A 24,166-nucleotide genomic window follows, 5' to 3' on the forward strand; every position below is an offset into this window, starting at 1 on the left:
TAATAAAATAAAATAATAATAATAATAATAATAATAATAAATAATAATAATAATAATAATAATAATAATAATAATAATAATAATAATAATAATAATCAATAACGTCTCTATATGACTCAGTAACCCCCAAATATGAGAATCAGTGTTCTAGTGATACGTTAATAATTAGCCATCGTTATATAAATCAGTAATCTCTAAATTTGATAATCAATAACCTTCTTTAATTTAATAAGTAATCCACATTATCCTCTATATACCAAAGAAAAACACCAGTTGTGCATAAACACATATGATAAAAACGACTTCTTTATAAAAAAAAATAAGAATACTTATTCAACAAACCTAGTATGAAAATACTAGTACATCTATCAAATGTCTTGTAAAAGATAGTAATTTGAACAATATTTGGAATAAAAAACAAATGATTATTTTATAACACCACGAACATAGATTTGGTAGCTTGTTGACTCTTCCTTAAGTGATGTAACGATTCAATTCTTTCCTATTCTCCTTTTCTTTTTCCTGCTTGACTACCTTTTGAAGTATTTGATCCCTTTGCCCATCAAAATTTTTGACACGAGCCAAAATATATTACTACGCAATAAATTAATAGCAAGCAAACACAAGAAACGTACATATTTCAGCTCGGTAAAGACGACGCTCCATTGCCTATAATATTAAAAAAAAACCCAGTATTGTACTCAATCAGTAACCCTTTGAAACACAGATAATAACAATCAGGCAACCCCAAACACAAACAATAGGTAACCTATATCCCAATAGACGGTAACACCATATAAAAATAAACAATAACCTATAAGCCAATAATGATTAACCTCACAATCTGAAGCAAAAATATACAAATTTCCATTTACAACCTACTAGTGAGATCAATTAAAATAATTCAAATCACTTGAATAAAATGTAATAATTAATGCAAAAATAGAATAACTTACCATTTGCATGCCCTCATTTTCAAAAGTCTAACCTTGATACATGCAATAGTGGAACAACAAGTATACACCACAGTCATGATATTAGGCAGTGCTTGTCATTTAAAAGGGATTTGCCTAATACTGTAGTTCCTCACTTCATACTCAAAATCATTATTCTTCATCACCCAGAAATGTGGACATATAACTTCTCTACAAAGATGTAACAAAATCAAAACAAAAAGTAACACAATTACATTTTCAGAAACCCCTATATGTCTTAAATAGTAACACCTGTGTATATGAGATATGAATCAATAACCCCTATCTATGTGATTATTAACATCTACTTATATAAATTTGTAACCACATGTATCTTCTCTAAGTAACCATATATATCTATTCTAAGTAACCCTATGTATTGATTGTAAGTAACCCAAATTTTCTAGACTCACTAACCCCTGATATCTACTTTAAGTAAAATATGTATCGCTACCACCTACTTATAATTATTAACAACTACCTATGTTAATCAGTAATACCTATAACCCCCAAAATATGAATTAGTACACATACTAATATTAATTAGTAACCCTATATATCTGCTCTAACTAACCCTTTGTATTTTTTCTGTAAATAACCGCAAATATGTATTCTAAGTAAAATATGTACGGCCTTGATAAATCCAAATACAATAAGGTATAAAAAAAGTTAGAAGACAAGCCAAATGGTTACAGAATATATAATACGATGAAATGTGCTCATCAAAGTCAATTTCATCACATGTCTCTGGGTTCCGAGCCGAATAAATCCTATTATCAAGGTAGTCAATCATATTACCTCGAAAATTGATTGTCACACATGAAAAGTGGTCATTATGCACAAATGATAGTATGATCTGCAAATTTACAATATACATAAGCTAATTTTCTAACTTATAAAACATAAAAGAATTGAATATATACTTATATAAGGAACACTTTACCAAAGCTGAATCTAAAAGATCCTATGAATGAATCTGACAATCAATCAACATGTCCCATGCATCATAAATTTCTCTTACATGTGGTGACATATTACCTTCAATTACATCAAGCTTAAAAGGATACTACAAAAAAGGGTAAGAAGAAATCAGTAACACGAAAATGTAATTAATAGTAACTCTTGTTCTGCATTCTAGTAACCTTTAAAACAACAAGTATAACTTACCATGTATGTCAAACGAAAAATTATAATTTCTTGCAATACTACCTCCACTTTATATTACCTCTGGTTTATATTATTTGTAACGATTTGACATAAAGTGTGAGTAGAAAATATATAATCGTTGCAAATAATATGAAACTAAGGTAGTAGTAACTATAAAACTTACCATGTATGTCAAACCAAAAAAATATATCATAAGTATGGGCTTCTGTAGATGCGACTCCATCTCATTTAGCAATAACAAAAAACAGTCTTTGAAACGATTTGAAATGAACTCCAAAAGGTACAGTGTTAACAGCTCCTCTCTTGGCAACGAATAAAATTCATTGAAGATTATCATTATTTCTTTCCTGATAACACATTAGATATGTTTTATCAAAAATACAGATCAAACCACAAAAAGAGAAAAACAAGTTCAAACAAGAACAACTTACGATGGAAGATAAATCGTTATGAATTATAAAACAGTGATCAGCAACTTGAATTCTTAAAGATTTCATATTTGACCGAAGTAGCTTTCTGTGGGCTCGCATAAAATTTGAAACCAAAGTCATCTTATTACCTCCCTGCTCACCCAAATCCAAATCGCATTTAATGGGTGACAATGAATTGTAAAATTCTTTATCAGTCTCCTCCTTTTCTATAACAAACTCAAGAGTATGGCAACAATCAGATTTACCAAATTTCTCCTCCAAATACGTTTGGATTCTTCAGCAGTATAGCCACAAACGAAAGCTTACATCACTTCTTTCTTTGCTCTCCCCCTTCCTTTTGGAGCTGGTGCAACTACTTTCCCCCTTCCTACATCTTGTTGTGTATTTCTTCCCCTTCCTCGTCAGCCTCTACCAACTTCTCGAGGCTTCTCCAATCTTTCCCTGACATCCTCAAAATAAACTATCTTCAAGTTGGATTTAACGGCTTTGCTAGAATGTTCTCCAATCCTTCCTTCTCCCCAATATATTGATCCTTTTTCTTCTTAGCTTCAATAAGAGTTGAAGACCTCGAAATTCTGATGAGTAACTTTAAAGTAGTTGCCTTGACTGATGAATGAGAAGGTGCCTTGACTTTTGCCTAAGTAGCCCTTATGGGTTTTCGCCCTAGTGGGTTTTGGTTTGTCTTTGATGACTTATTGGGATGCAATATGCATGGTCATGAGAAGGTTTATCAAAGGCATGTTTTGGCTTGTAATAGTTCTTGGTTAGGAAGGTCAAGGCCGATTAGTTAAAGTTTTGGATTGGAGGTTAAAGGTTTTGAAAGAAATACCTTCGACAAAGCTATTGATGGGCTTATTTGCAACACTTCTTTTTTATATATATATTTTGCAATTTTTGTATTATTTTTTAATTTGATTTTTTAATTCTGTTGTTGCTCTCTGTTATGTCCTAATTTTTGCCTAAGCTAGAAAATGCAGGTAGATTGCCATTGTTATCTGGAATGCAGCTAGGAAACATCAGGTAGCAGCTACAACAAGCACTTATGAAACTTAGAAGATAATTCAGCGAAAAACATTGGATACTAAACAAGACCAAGTCAAAGAACGTTGTTATGCCTAAGAAGTGGGGTGAAAGCAGCCGTTGAGCAGAGGAGGAGATATCCTCGATTTTAGGAGGTCATGGCACCATATTAGGAGTTAGTTGCATAACAGTCGAATGTAAAGCAACGTTCAAATAATGTATGAGTATATATATAAAAGTAGGAGTATTTTAGGAGAGGCAGTTCTGAACACCATTTACATTCAAAGACTTTCCTTTACTTTTACAATATTCATAAGTGTACTTAGTACAAGCAGTAAGCTGTAAGCTGCAAGCTATAAGTTGTAATTCTCATACATAGTGGATTGGTGGACTCAATTCCACTCGCGGTTTTTACCCTTCTTCTTGGGGGTTTTTTTAGCGTCACCATTTCTTGGTGCCTTGCTTGTCTCTTTTCTGCATTTGTTCATTTCTGTAGCTAGCATCCATTATTGTTATTAGTTGCATCTTCATTAGCTGTAGATCCTCAGCTAAGTTCTGCCTGGTCAGAATTTGGTATAAATAGTTTGGCGCCCACCGTGGGGCTCTACAGCTAAACTCTCATAAAAATCTCAAAAAGAAAATACCTTCATTCCCCTCTAGAAAAAGATGGCTGATGATACAGCCGAAATGATGAAGGCTGCTTTGCTGAAGGCTCAGTAAGACCTTCGCTGCAATCAATCTGAAACTCATCAGACTATTGATAGTCTCAGGAAGGAGCTGGAGTCTGTCAAGAGCAGCAAGACGCCCAAGTCCTGTAGCCGTGGTATGACTCCCCGTAATCTCAACCTCGAGGATTCTGGCGCCAGCGAAGGCGAGGACGAAGAAGCCAGGTCTGACAAAGAAGAAGAAGAAGCAGATCCCGCCGCTAAGAAAATGGCGCTCCTGGAATCTCATAACAGAAAGATACTTCGCATGCTAGCAAAGTTACCTGGAGCACCAACTCCCGTGGCTGAAGAACTTCCCAATGGCTATGCGCAGTCCCCCTTCGTGGATGAAATTGCAAGGGCTAGGATTCCTAAGAAGATCAATGTGACCCAGCCTCACAAGCTGTACGATGGAGCTGCGGATCCCTATGATCATGTGGCGCACTACAAGCAAAAGATGTGGACTCTGTCCATTCCTGAGCACCTCCTGGAAGCTACTATGTGCAAATCCTTCGGGGCCACCTTATCTGGACCAGCCTTACAGTGGCTGATCAGCCTAAAACCAGATAGTATCCAAAACTTCGCTGCTTTGATTAACAAACTCTACATGCAATTTGCTAGCAGCAGGATTCTGGAGAAGCACACAGGTGACCTGTATCGCATTACTCGGAAGGCAAATGAAGCTGTGAGGCAGTACCCAGATCGGTTCAACAAGGAGATGATCTCAGTCAAGAACTTAGATGTTCCCACCGCTATCGAAGCATTTAGGAGAGGCATAACATATAAATCTAGACTATATTATGAATTAACCAGGTACCCCTGTAGCACGTTCGAGGAAGTTAGGGCCAGAGCTACGGCTGAGATCCGCGTCGAAGAAGACGAGGTGTCCAGGTATGGGAGCGAGCCCAGCTATGATCGAAAGGCCCGGATTCAGAAGAAAAGTGACTGGCGTCACCAGCCATATCAAAAGCGCGAAACCAATAATGTAGCCAGCAAGGCCACAGGTAAATCTGCTAACAATGACTACCCATCTATTACTTCAAACTGCTTTAATGTGGATGCAGGAGGCGTAGTAAAAGCGCTCGAAAAGCTGGGGACAATAGCTAGATGGCCGCGCAAGAGCGACAGACCGGACAGCGAGAAAGACACCACTAAATGGTGCAGCTACCATGGTGACCATGGCCATCGTACAGAAGACTGGAATGCCCTCAAAAAAGAAGTAGCATGGCTGCTTGAAAAAGGCTATCTCGAGCATCTGATGGGTAAGAAGGGGCAGCGAGAGGACAAAGCTGGTCCCAACCAGCAGCAACCTCGTCCACCACCTGAACCTCTACACGATAAGGTAATTAATTCTATCTCTGGTGGTTCAGAAATATGTGGACTAACATACTCTACAACTAAAAGATTCGCCCGAGAAGGCTCCAAAGCTGCGCCAAATCCATATAGAATTGCAGAAGAGAAAAAGCTCAGAAGTATGACCATCAGTTTCGACGAGGATGATGGAGATGAAGAAGCTGACAATCATGATGGCCTCGTCATGTCACTCACCGTCAGCAACTGCCTCATGAAGCGAGTCTTAATAGACAATGACAGCTCAGCTAATATTATTTTCAAAAGTGCCCTCGAGAGCATGGGGCTGCAGGAAGCTGATATTCTCAGGAAAGCAACTGTTTTGTTCGGATTCAATGGTGAGCCAGCTACAACGCTCGGAGAGATCATGCTGCCTACCTATGCAAAAGGAGTCAACTTGCAAACTAGATTCAATGTGGTAGATTGTCCCTCTACGTATAATATCATCATGGGGACACCATGGATCCATAAAATGTGAGTTGTGCCTTCAACTTATCATCAGACTATCAAGTTCCCTACTAAATGGGGAGTGCAAGAAATCAGGGGCCATCGCAAGCTGGCAAGAGTTATAGCATATCTCTAAAAGCAAAGAAAGAGTCTATCTAGCAATTACAGCAAGGTCCAACGCCAGCCAAGCCAGCAGAGCAAGATGTAGATGAAGTAGCGCTAGACCCAGCAAAGCCGGAGCAGACCGTGCAGATTGGGGCATCCCTGCCAGCTGAAGAAAAGCAGCGGATCATTGAGTTCCTAAAGAAGAATATACGCTGTTTCGCATGGAGCTATGAAGATATGGTAGGCATTGAGCCTGACATCATTACCCATAAGCTGAATATTGACCCCAATTCAAAACCCGTTAAGCAGAAAAGAAGGAAGTTCGCTCTGGAAAGAAATTTGATAGTTAATGAGGAAGTAGAGAAGCTGCTGAAAGCTGGGAAGATCCGAGAAGTCAAGTACCCAGATTGGCTGGCTAATGTGGTGGTCGTAGGCAAGAAAAATGGCAAGTTGCGAGTGTGTATTGATTTTACTAATCTCAACAAGGCATGCCCTAAAGATCCTTTTCCACTGCCGCATATTGATGAATTGGTAGACGCTACAGCTGGACATGAAAGACTAACATTCCTGGATGCATATTCTGGCTATAATCAGATACTCATGGATCCTGCAGATCAAGAAAAAATGGCCTTCATGACCGAAAGAGGCATTCATTGCTACAAGGTGATGCCCTTCGGGCTGAAGAACGCAGGTGCTACCTACCAGCGGCTAGTCAACAAAATGTTCGAGAAGCAGCTGGGAGATACGATGGAATTCTATATAGATGACATGCTGGTCAAAACAAAGAAAGCTGAAGACCATGTGGCTCATTTGGAAGAAACCTTCTGTAATACCCCGAATTTTCAAAGATTATTTTATTATTATTTATTAAGATTTAATATTATTTTCGCTTAAAAATTATTTTGTGATAATGAGATTTCATTTGTTAACTATGTTTATTAAAATAATAATTTATTTTAACAAGTTTCAACCAAATCACTTACTTATTATCCATTTCATTATCAAACTCTTTAAATTGATTTATGGATACCTTGGTTCATTGTCCATCCACATTGGTAATCCAAGCCCAAACATTAGTTCATAGTTCAAGTCCATGTGTCATTTACCAAAAAGAAAAAGGTAAATTAAAACAAAGAAAAAAAAAAAGAGAGAGTGAAAATCAGCTTCTTTCACCGCCTCCCTCCCTCCTTCCTCTTCTTCAAAAAAAAAATCAGTAGTAAAAGAATTGATTAGTTCAGCAACTTGCAATACTTGTCAGTAAAAATTTAATCCTCCCAACTAATATCAGATTTTAGGGGATAGCTTCACCTCCCTACACCATAGCCTCCATTAATGGGGACTTGATCAAGCTTAAAAATTTCTGACCAAATCCCTCTATAAATAGTGACTTCAATCTCATCAGATTCCTCAAGCAAAACCACTTCAAAGGTTTGCTTCACTCTCTCTCTCCCTCTTTAATTTCTGAAATTCTGATTTTTAAAGGTTAAAATAGAAAAATTCTAAACCCACCATTATCACCACCTTCGAACCACCACAAAAAAGAAAATTCGACCACCTGAAATGCGGCCAACCACCGCGACCAACCAGCCAGCCGCATCACCTAAGTCGCGCTTCCCTTGCGCCCAGCCACCTTCTGTCGCGACCCAACTCTGCCGCCCAGCACCCTCGACCCAGCCGCGAAAACCGCCTGATTCCTCCTCGCCTGAATCCCGCCAGAAATCGCCGGCCAAACTCCACCCTCAAACCTTCCTCCTTCCCTTCCCTCTGTCGCCCCTGCTGCCTTCCCCTCTCCTTCGTTCTTTTTTTTCCTTCTATTTAAATGAAGCTGATTCTTAGAATCAGTAAAGTGGAAACCCCCCCTTCCCTTTTAAATGATTTTTGTTATTCTACCTTTATTTTAAAAACTAAAACTTTATAAACTCTCTTAAGTTCATTAAGAATTTCTTTAAAGTTATTTGAACTATTTAAATTGTTTACTTTATAAAAAAGGGGTTATTTAGGAACTAACTTAAATCTCGTTAATATTGTAGACTCCGATTTCGTAGACAAGGACTATCAAGAGCGCTAACACGTTCGTGAACTTAGCTTTGGGCACGCGTCACGAGGTAATCTTCAATGTCCATCTAAACATAGATCCCGTTAGCGTAAAACGAATTGATTACGTGATTATTATGTGCTTATAAAATTTATAAGTATGGACTATAATTATGGATTATCGATTTAATGCGGATTATGAATACGAATGACAAATGGACAATGATTATGGATTTTCGATTATGAACATGACTATGGACGATGTACGATATGACATAGATGTTATTATAACGTTATTAAAATCGGTTAATCTTATTATGATATTATTATAGATATTATCATTACTATCATTACTATCATTATTATTATTATTATTATTATTATTATTATTATTATCATTATTATTATTATTATTATTATTATTATTATTATTATTATTATTATTATTATTATTATTATTATTATTATTATTATTATTTTTTATTATTATTATATTATTATTATTATTATTATTATTATTATTATTATGATTATCATGAGTATTATTACCGTTATTAATATTGAGACTTTATGAAAGTTGAAATTGATAAGAACTTGTGATTAATGAATGATTATAAATCTGAACTGATAAATGAACTCAAGTGACGGTTGTGTTTATGAAGTGAGTTATTGAAATCTCTATGAATGGCTTGATATTATGATGGATTGAATATGTTCACACTGGTTGAACAAGATGACGTAAATTGAATAAGATGACGTAAATGTATATGTGATATATGTGATGACGTGAATTAAAAGATGTTAATCACGTAAAGTGAAATATCGAAGGGAAATGATGAACAGGTTGCCCTGTATGAGTGGTTCAGCGGCCCCTACAGGTTCTCTGGTTATTATGCTGATTACTCTGTTACTGTCTTCCTTCTATCTTGTTGTGATCCAAGTAGAAGGGGTGTGCACACTAGGGACTCTGTTATGGCCATTATGATTTTCGTAGGTGGTTACAGGGTTTCGTCCCGGCCTACAAGTAGGTGGTTACAGGGTTTCGTCCCGGCCTACTATGTTGAATTAAGTGGTTATAGGGTTCGTCCCGGCTTACTGGCGTTCTCTTTCCTCTCCTTGAATAACTAGATTAAATGGAAGTAATGATATGATTATTCAGTATATATATGTGTATATGTGTTATGACTTTCAAAACTATTGATATACTATTTTACAAAGTATTTTCAACTTAAGTATTTTACGGGATGGAGTTGGAATTACTCAGTTTATCTGATTTTTGGGAGCTTGTCTCTCTTGTCTCTTTTCAATATATTTGTGCAGGTGGGTGATCGATCGGGGGAACAAAAGGGAGATCATTTAGAGTTGTCATCCACTTAGCATTTGATTAGCTTCCGCTGGAACTCTGAAACATTTTAGTTAATTAGTAATGTTAATGAACAATTCGTTTAGTTGTAACGATTAATGAATTTGAGTTGGTGTGTTGTAACTTAGCCTTGCATTTATTTCCAAGGAGATAATTGCGGCGGTAACACCTCCCCGTCGGATCGAACCCTCGTGGATCCGTTTTCCCCCGAAAACCCGAGTTTTATCAAAATGGAAAAAGGGTTCGGGTCGGCGAGGGTGTTACACCTTCGAAGTTCTGAAAAAGTTTGGGATGAAGCTCAACCCTAGTAAGTGTTCCTTTGGGGTCCCTACAGGAAAATGTCTGGGGTATATAGTCACCCAGCGAGGCATAGAAGCTAATCCCAGCCAGGTGCAAGCATTGATCAACATCCAATCACCTCGGAATCTGAAAGAAGTCCAGAAGCTGAGTGGGAGAGTAGCTGCGCTGAACAGGTTCATATCCAGGTCCTCTGATAAGTGCCACTTGTTGTACAACGTGCTGAAAAAGAATAAAGGATTCAACTGGACAGCCGAGCATGAAACTGCGTTGCAGGATCTAAACGCCTATTTAGCTCAACCTCCCTTGCTCTCGAAGCCAGCTGCAGGAGAGACGCTCCAGCTATATCTAGCTATGAGCAGCAAAGCGGTAAGTGCGGTGCTATCTAGAGAAGCAGAAAGTCAACAACTCCCAGTCTATTACGTAAGTAAATTCTTACTGGATGTTGAAACCAAGTACACATCACTCAAAAAACTAGTACTAGCTTTATACATGGCATCTCGTAAGTTGAGGCATTACTTTGAATCTCATCCTATTCATGTTATGACTAATTATCCAATCAAAGCTGTATTAAGAAAACCAGAATGCTCAGGGAGAATGGCCAAGTGGGCTATATCCCTAAGTGCGCATGACATTAAGTATCTGCCCAGGACAGCTATAAAATCCCAAGCTCTAGCTGGCTTTGTGGCAGACTTTAGTCCTGACCTAGCAGCTGCAGCTAAAGAGGAAGTGCGCCACATCAATAAAGTAGGTAAGTCCGGATTCTGGTAGCTGTATGTCGATGGATCCTCGAATTTCAGAGGAGCTGGCCTAGGTGTAGTACTAAAGTCGCCACAAGGGGACATGATAGTACGCGCTATCTGTTGTGATTTTAAAGCCACTAACAATGAGGCTGAGTATGAAGCCTTAATTGCGGGCATGATATTAGCATGTGATTTTAAAGCTAACAGTTTACATGTGTTCAGTGATTCACTGTTGATAGTAAGCCAGGTAAAAGCAGAATACGCAGCCAAAGATTCAAAAATGGCCTCGTACCTGGATTTGGTCAAAGAAAAAGCTAAGCTATTTGAAGAGTTCAGCATAAAGCAAATTCCAAGGGACCAAAATTCCAAGGCTGACGCCCTAGCTAACTTGGGATCAGCACTCAGAAAATGCGACTTCAAGTCAATACCAATAGCTCATCTAGCTGAGCCAGCCATCAGTAAACAGGTAAACGTGTTGCAACCAGATAGCAACTGCGCCAAAAGCACCAGTTGGACCCAGCTCATAATTGAGTACCTGGAAAGGGGCATCCTGCCAGAAGATAAGCTGGAAGTTAGGAAGCTGCGAATGAAATCTACCAGGTATCATGTCATTTCAGGTACCCTATTCAAAAGAGCCTGCGCTAGTTATGACCTGTTGCAAACGTGCTTGGAGAAAGATCAGTGGGACCCCATACTCGGGGAATTCCATGAAGGCGGGTGCGGATCCCATGCAGCAGGAAGAAGTTTGTCAAACAAGATCCTAGCATATGGATATTATTGGCCAACCATGCGCCAAGATGCAAAAAGGTACATCTAGAAATGTGAGCTGCCAAAAGCATGCAGGTATGTCCCACCAGCCAGCTGAGGTATTGCATCCCACCTTGACCCCATGGCCTTTCATGAGGTGGGGCATGGACATTGTGGGAAAACTACCAGTAGCCCCAGGGCAAAAAGTCTTCATGCTAGCACTTACGGACTACTTCTCCAAGTGGATCGAAGCTGGGGCATTTAAGCAGGTAAGGGACAAAGAAGTGATATCCTTTTTGCACACTAACATTATTTGCAGGTTCGGAGTACTTAGCGAGATCATTTGTGATAACAGGTCACAATTCATAAGTGATAAAACAAGGTAGTTTCGTCATGAATGGAACATCAACCTGGTGACCTCAACACCCAGGTACCCGCAAGCTAATGGGAAAGCTGAGTCCAGCAATAAGGTAATTATCAACGGTATCAAGAGACGTCTAAAAGCTAAGAAAGGAAGATGGGCAGAGGAGCTGCCTAAAGTGCTCTAGGCAAACAGAACAACACCAAGAGGTGCCACAGGAAGGACTCCCTTCTCACTTGTGTATGGATGTGAGGCAGTGTTACCTGCAGAAGTAGTCATCCCTACAGCTAGGTATGGCTTGCTGACTCCAGAAGCTAATGACGAAGAACTCAGCTATGACCTTGATTCCATCGAGGAGCTAAGGGATAACGCATTAATAAGGTTTGCTACACAACAGCAAGCGGTAGCTCGCAGCTTTGACAAGAATGTCAAAGCCAAAGTATTCAAGGTAGGAGACTGGGTTCTTAGGAAGGTATTTCAAAATACTCAGGAGTTGAATGCAGGTAAGCTAGGGATAAGGTGGGAAGGTCCTTACCTGATTGATCAAGTAGTTGGAAAAGGTGCTTATCGCCTAGTCACTAAGGATGGGAAGGCAGTACCTAGAAGCTGGAATGCTTCTCATCTCAAGCTATATCATTTTTAACCTGGGGCATCAGTCAGGTTACCATTCGGCCACAGACGCCAGAATCCCAAGTAAGGCAACCATTGTTTTGAACAAGGCATTGGTCCACCAGGTAAGCAAAGTTCTTTTATCTTTGTGATAGCTTAAGTATTCTAAGATCGTTGGTCATGCCAATGACCTACCTAGGTTTTACCCATGTGCAAATAAACGCAAGGGGTCGTAGCACCCAGGCAGGCAGCTAAGAGCATCAAAGCTTAGCTATATGGTCATAGCACCTAGTCAAGCAGCTAAAGGTCGAAGCACCAGAACTTAGCTGGATGGTCGCAGCACCAAGGAAACGGGCCCAACCAAAGCAAAACAACAAGTACACCAGGTAAACATATTGTTCAAAGCCAACGAGTATAAGCATGCATGCAACAAAAGTGTTTTGGAATTAAAAAAATAGAATCACAAGTTCAAAAGGTAAAACATAAGTTCAAACGATAAAAAAGAAATATGTTCATACATAGACACGTTGCCCCCATAGGCAACGGTAAAAAAAAAAAAAAAAGCTGAGATTAAAATGTTCTAAGTTAAATTGCTAAGAAGTTGAGAAATCAAGAGACTACGCTAGCATCATCACTAGTGACCTTATCCTTGTCACCTGGCGCGACATCTTCTAGCTGGCCAATTGTATTCGGAGACTCAGCTGTAGAAAGCTCAGAGTCATTTGGCTAGCCACCTTTAGCCAGAGCCTCTAAAGCAGCCATAGAGTCCAGCTCGAGATACCTGTCAATGTAGTAGTTGATGCCTTTATCGTCCATATTCTTGAAACGTATCAGATACGCCAGCTTGGCAGTCTCTATAATCTTGGCTTCAGCTTGAACATCCAAGACTCTCTCATCAGCATCCCTGGCAGCTACAGTCAGACGTTCAATCTCCTTCTTAGCTGCAGCTATCTTCTCATCCTTCTCCAACCTCTCCTTCTCAATCAGCTTTAACTCAGCAGCCAGCTTATTCTCAGCATCCAACCTGGCCTGCTTCTCTTTCTCCAGCTTAGTCTGGTGGCTCAAGTTGTCTTTTTGCAGACGAGCCACCTTGTCCTGAAGAGAAGCCACAATTCGTAAGATGTCCCTGGCAGCTAGGTAGTTCTGGGTAAGCTGGCACAAAAGGAGAAAAGTGTAAGCATAAATAGGTACGCTAATATCTAATATGTAAGGTGGTGTACGAATTGTTACTAACCTGCAGTGATAGCTGGACAGCGTGGTTCAGGGTCACCTCTGGATCCTGTCCTTTGAGCCTCTTTTGTGCAGCTGGGAAAAGAAGCTTCTCAGCTGAAGGCCAGATGCCACCTTCTAAACCTTCCTCAGCCAGGAAGTCAGTAGGCAAACTCACAAGGAATTCATCCTCCTTAGGAGATTTAGTTGTAATGTCAATAATGGTAGGAGCAGTAGATGAGCGTAGATGCTTGCGGGGAGGTTTCTCAGCTTGAGAATGGCCAGAAGAGGCTGCTGATCTTTTTCAATTTTTCAGCCTGTCCATAGCGTCCTCGTCAGAAAGGGTGCTGGATTTAGCTTGAGCTGTGTGCAGTAGATAGCTAGTTTAGCCAAAGAGTCTAAGTAAAATTCTAGAGTAAAAGAAAATCATGCAATTGTAGTATAGGATTACCTGAAGACATGGAGTTTGTGCGAGAAGAGATCTTTGAGTCTAGTGGAGTAATATCAGTTGGGGACACGTAGGTGCACTCCTCAATAGGTAAATTGAACAGATCTGCTAATCTCTCGGCTTGTTCAGGTCTCTGGGAAATTATAGGACCAAGACTTGCAGGGAAAGCAAGGAGACTATAATCTTTTTAGGAATAAAAGACAAATTGAATGAATAAGTACCTTTATTGAACCAACCCCCAACTAGAGAGTTCCCAGCTTCGCCTAGTGAGCCTTTCACTACAAAAAAGCATCTGGTTTTCCAGATAGAGTCAGAGGCAATTGTGCCATCTATCAGCGGGGGATAGGGTGCTTTAGCCCTAAGAGTTATTAAACCCCTGGCTGACTTCCTAACGTTGTAAGCTGTCAAGAGTTCGTTTAGAGAGAAGGGATGATGCCATGTGTTAGTAAGGGTTTCTAAAACTGAGCAAGTTTTCCACAAATGGCATCAGCTGGCCAGGAGAAAGGTGGAGAACCTCCATAAAAGACCTAGTGAGTGGGGAAAATTGTAATTGTAACCCAAAAGGAAAGGATGCTCGTAATAGCAGATGTAGTCTTCTGAGCAAGACTCAGGTCTACATGTCTGGGTAGGAATGATGATCTGAGCACCTTCAGGGAAATTCCCCAGTTTCTTAAGCTCATCGATGTCTTGCGCAGTGACAGAGGAGGAAACATCCTCGATTGCTTTACCCATCAGGAAGAAAGAAAGGGAAAAGGTCGAAAGAATTTCAGAAAACGAGAGAAAGAAGAAAGAGGAATTTACCTGAGAGAGAAAATTCGCAAGAAGGCAAAGAGTAAAGTGAAGTCTCAGGGAGAGTTAAAAAGCCCTTAAATACTTGGGGCATAACGACAATCTAGTCCAACGGATAAAAATTTAATGCTATGCAAAAGTTATCTTTTAGCTGCTTATAATTAAACAGGTGTTAGGTGAGTTTATCTTTTTAAAGAGATATCACCCCCAAGGCGAAAGAAATTGATTATCTTTTAAGCAGGAAAATTTATCTTTTAGTGCTTTTAGCTTTTGAGGTAAAAAGATAAAATTTACAAATGTGCAGAATTTTATCTTAATCGTGAGCTGATATTTTTTTGCTAAAAGTATTTATCTTGTTTGGTAACTTGTGAATTTAACTAAGTTGCGCCTAGATTGGCATCACAAGTTAGGGGCAATTGTTATGTCCTAATTTTTGCCTAAGCTGGAAAATGCAGGTAGATTGCCATTGTTATCTGGAATGCAGCTAGGAAACATCAGGTAGCAGCTACAGCAAGCACTTATGAAACTCAGAAGATAATTCAACGAAAAACATTGGATACTAATCAAGACCAAGTCAAAGAACGTTGGTATGCCTAAGAAGTGGGGTGAAAGCAGCCGTTGAGCAGAAGGAGGAGATATCCCTCGATTTTAGGAGGTCATGGCACCATATTAGGAGTTAGTTGCATAACAGCTGAATGTAAAGCAACGTTCAAATAATGTATGAGTATATATATAGAAGTAGGAGTATCTTAGGAGAGGCAGTTTTGAACACCATTTACATTCAAACACTTTCCTTTACTTTTACAATATTCACAAGTGTACTTAGTATAAGCTGTAAGTTGTAAGCTGCAAGCTATAAGTTTGTAATTCTCATACATAGTAGATTGGTGGACTCAATTCCACCCGCGATTTTTACCCTTCTTCTTGGGGTTTTCCGCGTCACCATTTCTTGGTGTCTTGTCTCTTTTCTGCATTTGTTCATTTTTGTAGCTAGCATCCATTGTTGTTATTAGCTACATCTTCATTAGTTGTAGATCCTCAACTAAGTTCTGCCTGGTAAGAATTTGGCATAAACACTCTCTTTTTTTAATTTCCCTTTGCATTGCATTGTTGTTAAATGTACTTCCCATGAGGTAGGTTAAAGGGACAGGGGTGTTATGTATTTAGGGTTGGTTAAAGTGGAGGAATATTTGTAGGGAAAAGTAGGGATGCCTTTTTTATATATGTTAATTGTTCATTGACTTTATTAGAATAGTCATGAGAATTAGCAATTCGTTTTTTTTAAGGTGACAATCGTGATTTCCATTGATGCTCATTAGTGCAAGTTAGAAAAGAAATACTCATTTATTAATTGAAAATTACGAGTACATGCAATAAAAAGGGAGATCCTATATCATACTTGGAAAAATAAGTGAGATGAAAGAGAAAATGAACTCCTAAGTTTAGACTCCTACGTCACATGACGAGACAACTTCATTGCTTCGATTTTCATGAGGTCTCTTTCTATATAAAAAGAGAAGAAGTGTAAAATTTGTTTTTGTGCTGATTGGACCTAAGCAAGTCCAAATGCTTTAATGAGCGATTAAGCTCAAAGATGTGTCTACTTCTATGGCGCTGAGGTAATTATCTTCCGCATTTTTGAACAGTAGGGAGTGTAAGCCTCCCCTCGTCTATCATATCTTGGATAACATCTTTTAACTTTTTGTAGAAAGCAGTTTAATATCCATTGCCTCTATGGTATTTGCAATAGGCATCCTTTTCCCATGTTAGTCATTTTTTTAGTGATGGTCTAGAGTGGGCCCATTAGGAGAAATTGCACCTTTAGCATGAAGGCGATCAGAGGGAACCTCATAACTCATGTCTAACGAGGTACACCTCCTTTGTGGTTTCTTACTAGGCTTGATGGCATTATGTGTAGGTTCATGTTAGACAGTGACATGAAGGTGCTTAGAAGGTATTCCAATCGGAGTAACAATTAAGTCGGACTTTATCGAAGGCCTAAGAATTAAGCTATGTGGTATGATGTTAAGTTCATTGATCCTTTGTGGGTCATTTACCATTGTGTCGAAGCTATCTAGTGCCTCGTAATCTGCACTACAACTCTGTTGGAGAAAATGTAGTTTGCCTCTAGTCTTCCAACACATGCTATAAGATCCACTAGCATACCCTTCAACTCACGGACTTGTTCTTGAAACGTGTTTTTCATATTGTATTTTTCTTGTCATGGATCATCCAACGGGAGATTAGACAGGGAGTGATGATGGAGAGGAAGAAATTTAATGAAAGAATGTATTTTTGTTTTAAAAAGTTGAGTTTCTAGGAACTAAATAGCATCTCCTAAATGAATGATATTCTTTTTGTTTTTTGTGGATGCACCTAGACCTAATGGTGGTATCCATGACTCAATCTACACGTTCGAACCTGTAAAGGCTGCCTACATATCCCAAAAGAGGGAATCAGATCACTTGTAGTTCGGGACTACTAAATGCGGAATGCATGAAATGAAATGGAGAGTATGGATGCAATGATACTTTTAAATTAGCTTTATTATGCATGAAGTGTATAAATGATGGACTATGCAATGCAAAACGATTATGCTATGAATGCAGTCATAATGGATACAAAATCCTAGACTGGACAAACTTCTAATGACTTTAGAATTCTAGACTTGATGAACTTTCAAGGAGGCTCGACTCGTAAAATGCATGACCTCTAGTGGACCTATACTCCTAAAATGAATGGAATTCAGATGGTCTTTGACTCCTAATATGGGCGGAACTCTAATGGATTCGAAACTCTTAAGACGAATGAATTATAATGGATTTTGAAACCTATTATGCATGGACTTCTATGGATTATAGACATATAAGATGGAAAGAATTCTAACGACCCTAGACTTCTTAGATGGGTGAACCTAGACAGGGTTAAGACTTCTAACGTGGATAGAGTTAGATGAGGTGAAGAACTCTAAATGGAGTGAATCTGGATGAATCTCGACATTTGGGTCATACGAACTTCTAGGGCAGTTAGAATCCACTAGGGGAAAAAAAGGAAGGGCTGTGCTGGAAGGACTGCGCTTTCTTCATTACGCAGCCCTTCTACACAGTAGGGTTGCGCTTTTTAAATAAAACGCAGCCCTTCTTTAAAGTAGGGCTGCGTTTTAATAGACAAGCGCAGCCCTGTTTACAGAAGGGCTGCGCTTTTTTAAAAAGCGCAGCCCTTCTATGGGCTTTTTTTTTAAAAAAAGAATTAAGCGCAGCTACTATTTAAACTCCCTCCTCTCTCTCTCACGCGTCTCTCTCTCACGCCTCCCTCTTCTCTCTCTTCTCTCTCACCCTCCCTCTTCTCTCTCACCCTCCCTCTTGTATCAGTAAACAAATCAAAGTAATGCTCGCTTTCTTCCTTCTTCACTGTCAACAACCACCACTAACCACTCTCAACTTTTGTCGCCGCCGTCTCTTCTGTCAATTTCCGTCGCCGTCGTCTCTTCTACCAATTTTGCCATTGAATCTCGTCGATGTCATCTTCTCTATCAGATCCTATCTCCTTTGTGTGATCTCCTCTCTCAATGTTGGAGGTTTTGATTATGTTGATGAATTTCAAAATACAAGTTTGTTATTTACTTTAATTTTTTTGTTCTGGATCTAGGGTTGGGTTTATTTTTCTTTTTTAATTTTTATTTTCCTTCCATTTTCTTATTTTTGTTTGTAATTTTAGAGTTTAACTTTTGATTGCTTTCGTTTTTGTTATTTAGGATTTTGTATTTTTAATTAGGGTTTCGTTTGTTTTATTTGCATTTGTTTGCCTGATTTTTTTTCATTTTTTATTTCGTCCGTTGTAAAGTTGTATAAGTTTGCTTAGAGCCTTGCCATAAGTTGTGAAAATACATGATTCCTTCTTTTTTTTCCTTTTGATTTTTGACTTGAAAACAGAGTTTATATTCCCCTCATATTTTTCTGCCCACTGCTAACCTGGCTTCGAATAATGCATATAATCATATTATATACCATGGTAAGCGTTATGGAATATTCTAGGATGCAAAGTTTTGATACATTAATTGAACATTACACATATAGTAGTGCATGAAGAATATGGTATCATTTCATTCCAAGTGGAAGTCCAATTTCCAAACAAATTCCATCGATAGCTTGCTTTTAGTTCTGCTAATATATTGCAACTTTCAAATGTTATTTTCTGTTTTTGATATCATTTTTAATTAGAGACAAGACCGTCTTGTTTTCTATTAAAAAAAATGTCAAAAAAAAAAAATTTATTTTTTTTTTTGTAGGAAGGGTTGAGCTTTTACCTAAAAAGCGCAGCCCTTCTAAGCTTGAAGGGTTGCGTTTGAAAAGCGTAGACCTACTTTAAAAGTGAAGGGCTGCTATTGAAAGGGCTGCTGTCAAAAAGCGCGGCTCTAAGGGCCTTTTTTAGCGCAACCCTTCCTTATTTTTCCACTAGTGATCCCTAAGAGGATGAGACTTTTACAACAAGATGGACACTAAGAAGAATCCTGTGCACATAAAGGATGGATAATATAAAAGAAAAGGTAGGATATAGGTTGATAATATGGATGAATTTTCGAAAAAGATAGGAGATAGAAGATGGGATGAAATTTTGAATAAGATAGGAAAATGATTTTGGAAAAAAAGATGGGGATGAATATTCAAAAATATAGGAGATCACTTTTTTGTAAAAAAAAAAAAAGGAGATATAGTTTGGTAAAGGATGGGGATAGAATTTTCGAAATAGATTGGAGATTGAATTTATTTTTGAGGTGGATTTTTTAAAAAAGATATGAGATATATTTAAAATAGATTGATTTGGATAAAGAAAAGCAGGGAGATTGGAGATGGACTAAGAAAGGAAATAAAAAAGAAGTAATTATGGGAATATTAGGAATGTGACAAAAATACGCAAGACATGGAGACCAAGAGTGTTATCACGCAACAAGAAGAAAAGGTGCAATTCACATTAAACAAAGTGCAGCGCGCAGAACAGGAATTATGTGAGACGCCAACTGATGCGTGGGACGCAAGACATTGTGCTACACGCAGACACTACGAAGTCGCAGGTACCTAGGGATCTGTGTGGAACGCTGGACACCTGCGTCGGATGCGAGAAATGGTGCGCAACACGCTACTTAAGCGGATACTCAATTTACTTTTACTCATCGCATAATATGTTTCATAGTTTTGACTCGATAGAAGTAAAATATACAACTTTTTACCGCCTACTATTGTATAGATTTTTAATAGATACATAATATACAAATCTTAAATACAAAATTGAAGACGAAACAACTTAACCCTTAAACCAGAGTTTTTCCCTCGAATAAGTGGAAATACATACACCACCGCCTGTAACAGGATTGCTAGTTGGCCCCCTTTTAGCGATATCCCTTTCAAGCATGAGTAGGACTTCTAGTGTTGGGAAAGTCATCCTTGGCATAAGCTCGACCTCTATCACACGAAAAATGCAAATCAACTAATGTTAATGAGATTGTGATGGATGGATCTAAGAAGAAAACTACTACTACTCCTTAATCGAGCTACTTTTTTATTGAAAGAATGATCGGGATTCGGATCGCTTCACTCAACGATTGCCTTTGGGTTCCGAACTCCATATGGGGAAGGAACGTTGTTGTTTGCGGGGTCTCGATCACTAGTAGAATAAATGTTTATTGTTGCGGTCCTTAAGTGGCCTATTGCGACGGTTTTGGGTGCTCAGCAATTAAGGGTGCAACAATAAGTAATTAATATATTGCTGCGGTTTAAAACCGCAACAATATTTTAACATATTGCTGCGGTTTCTAGCAAAGACCGCAACAATATATTTATTTTTTATTAGAAAATTTTAGTATATTGTTGCGATTTTAGGGCAAACCGCGGCAATATACTCTATTTTATAATAAATAATAAGCATATTGATGCGGTTTATACCAAAACCGCAGCAATAGGTATAAGTGTAGGTCAAAATTAATTTTTTTTTTTTTTTACATTTTGCAATTAAATTTGAAAATAAAAAAATCCTATTATTAAAGCAGCATGTTTTGAGGTACATAAACGGTTGAAAATCAAAAAATCCTAAACTCATGTACGGGATAATAGCGGGGCTTAACATTGTGCTTACTTTTTAATGGCAACTTCAATATTAGTTACACTTGATGAGTTTTAACTTTTCATGTTCACACACTTTACCAACTACACAAGTCCATTTGCTTTATACAAGTTTAAATGAATTAGTAAAAGAATCTACCAAGATATGTTCCATCATTTCAAGCATAGGCATAGCTGAATATGATAAAATTCTTACCATAACAACCATGGAACCCTCTAGCTTTTGGGGACAAATAAGGCACGGGATCAAATTTATACCCTCAAAACATAAATTTGAAAATGAAAAAAAAATTAAAACAAAAAACCTACAAATCTAAAAAACGGGAAAAACCAAAAAAAGGAAAATAAAAAAGAACCAAAAAAAGGAAAAAAAACGAAAAAAACAGACGCGTGATGGTGAGGACGAAAGAGGAGAAACACCTCAGCCACCGGATATCCGTTCAACATCCTTGCTCGCGTCTCAACCACCAGATCTCCTCTCGCATCAATCGACGCGTCTCAACCACCAAATCTTTGTTCGTCATTCGCGTGTCTCTACCACAGTCTTTCGCTCGTCATTCGTGTCTCACCATCACGCGTCTCAACCACCATCTTTCGTTCGTCATTCGCGTAGAAGATGGAGCGCGCCTCGCCATGGGTGAAGGTGAAGGCTGAAAGTGAGGATGAGGGTAAAGTGAGAGAAGAGAACCGGTAAGGGTTGGCCATATGGGTGAGGGTGAAGGTGAAGGGTGAAGGTGAAGGTGAGAACCGGTTGAAAGGAGTGAGAAAAGAGAACTGGTTGAGAGGAGTAAGGGTGAAGGGTGAGAGCCTAAGAGGAGTGAGGGTGAAGGGTGAGAGGAGTAAGTGAAGACGGCGTGCGAGAGGTTGAGAGAATACTGAGGAAAGAAATAAACCCTAGCCGATACACGCCTTTTATATGTTTTTTAAATAGTTTTTAATGATATTGTTGTGGTTCTTGTCAAGAACCGCAACAATATATTATAATATTACTTTTTTAATATTATTTTAATATATTGCTACGGTTTTTGACAGAAATCGTAGCAATAAGTCTGGCCAAAGAGTCAACTTTTTTCAAAAATTATCCTGTTGATACCATATTACTGCAGTTTTTGTCTGAAACCGCAGCAATATCTTTATTTTATATTTTACCTTTTCTTTTTACGTGATATATTGTTGCGTATGGGTAAAAGCTTAAAATCCTTAACTCAATATCTCTATTATATAAAATCATACTAACTTATTTGTGCTTGAAACTTACTTTAGACGATAAATAATAATTCTCAAAGTAATTTCTTTACTAATATGTACATAGCTAACTTTGACTAAAATGTGTCTGAAAATATCAGATATTATACTTATCAAATCTCATTTATAAAGTCGTTATTAAACCTGCTTAAAAATATAGGCTATGACGACATTATAAATGAGATTTTATAAGTATAATAGCTGATATTTTCAGACACATTTTAGTCAAAGTTAGCTATGTTCATATTAGTAAAGAAATTACTTTGAGAATTATTATTTATCGTCTAAAGTAAGTTCCAAGCAAAAATAAGTTAGTATGGATTTTATATAATACAGATATTGAGTTAAGGATATTAAGCTTTGAAATAAAGAGAAATCCATTTATAATCACAATTTATCTCTCCTCACTCATGTCATCTACTCTAGATGCTAGAGCACCACTCTCTCTTCTTCATAACTTCTCAATCAAGTGCCAAAGTGTATTTTCCCATAGATCAATTCTTCTCTTCAAGATTTCAATTTAATTACCCAAGTGGTTGAGAATTAGGAGAAACTCCAAAACTAAAATAAACCCCAAACAATAATTTTCTCTCTCCTCTGGTTTTATACCCTGTAATGTGCATGTTCAATTTCTGCATTATGGAGTCAAAATTTTCCCAAACTTATTGCATGAAAGTTGTAGATCTCAAAACGTTATTGAACTTAGACCCAAAAATCACTCGATTCAGAGTTCAGAGCTATGAGTTACGGCCTTTGCAAGTTTTGTGATGCTACCTTCATTTCTCTATCCTCTGTTTTTTTCCGACAATTTGTTGCCTCAATTATCTACAACATGAAATCCAATTTTGCTCTTTGTTGCTGAATCAAAGTTGTAGATAACTTCGAGCTAATGAATTTGGGAACAAAAATCGCACAATTCGGAGTTCGGAGCTATGAGTTACGCCTTACACAAGTTCAGCACTGTTGTTGTACTTTATGTTGCGTTGCTGCCGTGGTTGGCTTTGTTTGCCAATGTTGTCATTGCTAACTTATTTGCTTTGTTGGTGCCATTGTTTTGGTATTCCTTTCCATATGTAGGTATAAGCTAATTTTTCTTAATTCCTCCTCTATTGATTCATTCAAGTAGGTGCAATGATTTTATATGCTGATTTGAATAAATTTGGTTCCCAATTTTTATTGATTAGCAATATAGTTATGATAAGAGTTGTTAAACTTAAAATTGAATACTTTATCTTTCTTATTGGATTGAACTTATAATATGAATAATCCTCTTAAGTAAGTTTATAAAAATGATTTTATAAATTATGTTTTTATAATACTCTCTGAAATCAGAATGATGTTAATTAGAGATAGAATTGATGTTGTGAGTTGGATTAGTAGAATGGGTTGTATAAAGGTTGTGGTGGTTAGTTCATGGAAGAGCTTAGAAAGTATGAGTAATTCAATTTGTTTATCTAAATTGTTGTGAGGATGGTTAATGATGTTGTTATTTTTTAGGTCGTTGTTGGAGTATGTATATGGAGATAATTATGAAGCGAGCTATAGTGGTTATCCAGAATGTCGAATTATTGGAATGTTTCAAGGTACACACATGTCCTTCCACCTTTGAATCTATATTCTGTTTTATGTGATTTCATGTGCTGAGCTTAATAAGCCTTTTATATAAATACAAAATTATTCAAAGTGTTATTCGTGTGTTTACAAGAGTTGTTAATACATATTTGGTTTTAAGCTATGACGAAAGCTAATGTGTGATGAGTTTTATTGAGTGATATTTTTATGAAGAACTGATTGGAGGTAGTTGAATCTTTCAAGAATATAGATGTGTGATATTATTAAACCTACTTGTTTCCACGTCGAATTATTTAATAACTTTATGCTTAGTAAGTTGATCTTTTATATGAAAGTAGTAGCTATAGAATTAAAGCAAGGATCTTTAGTATATCTAACTATATAAGTGTATTTTACAACAAGTACTTCGATTTACGAACTAAGCCGGGACTCGAC

This window comes from Beta vulgaris, chromosome 5 (genome assembly GCF_026745355.1).
Source record: "Beta vulgaris subsp. vulgaris cultivar EL10 chromosome 5, EL10.2, whole genome shotgun sequence".
NCBI classification, from domain to species: domain Eukaryota; kingdom Viridiplantae; phylum Streptophyta; class Magnoliopsida; order Caryophyllales; family Amaranthaceae; genus Beta; species Beta vulgaris.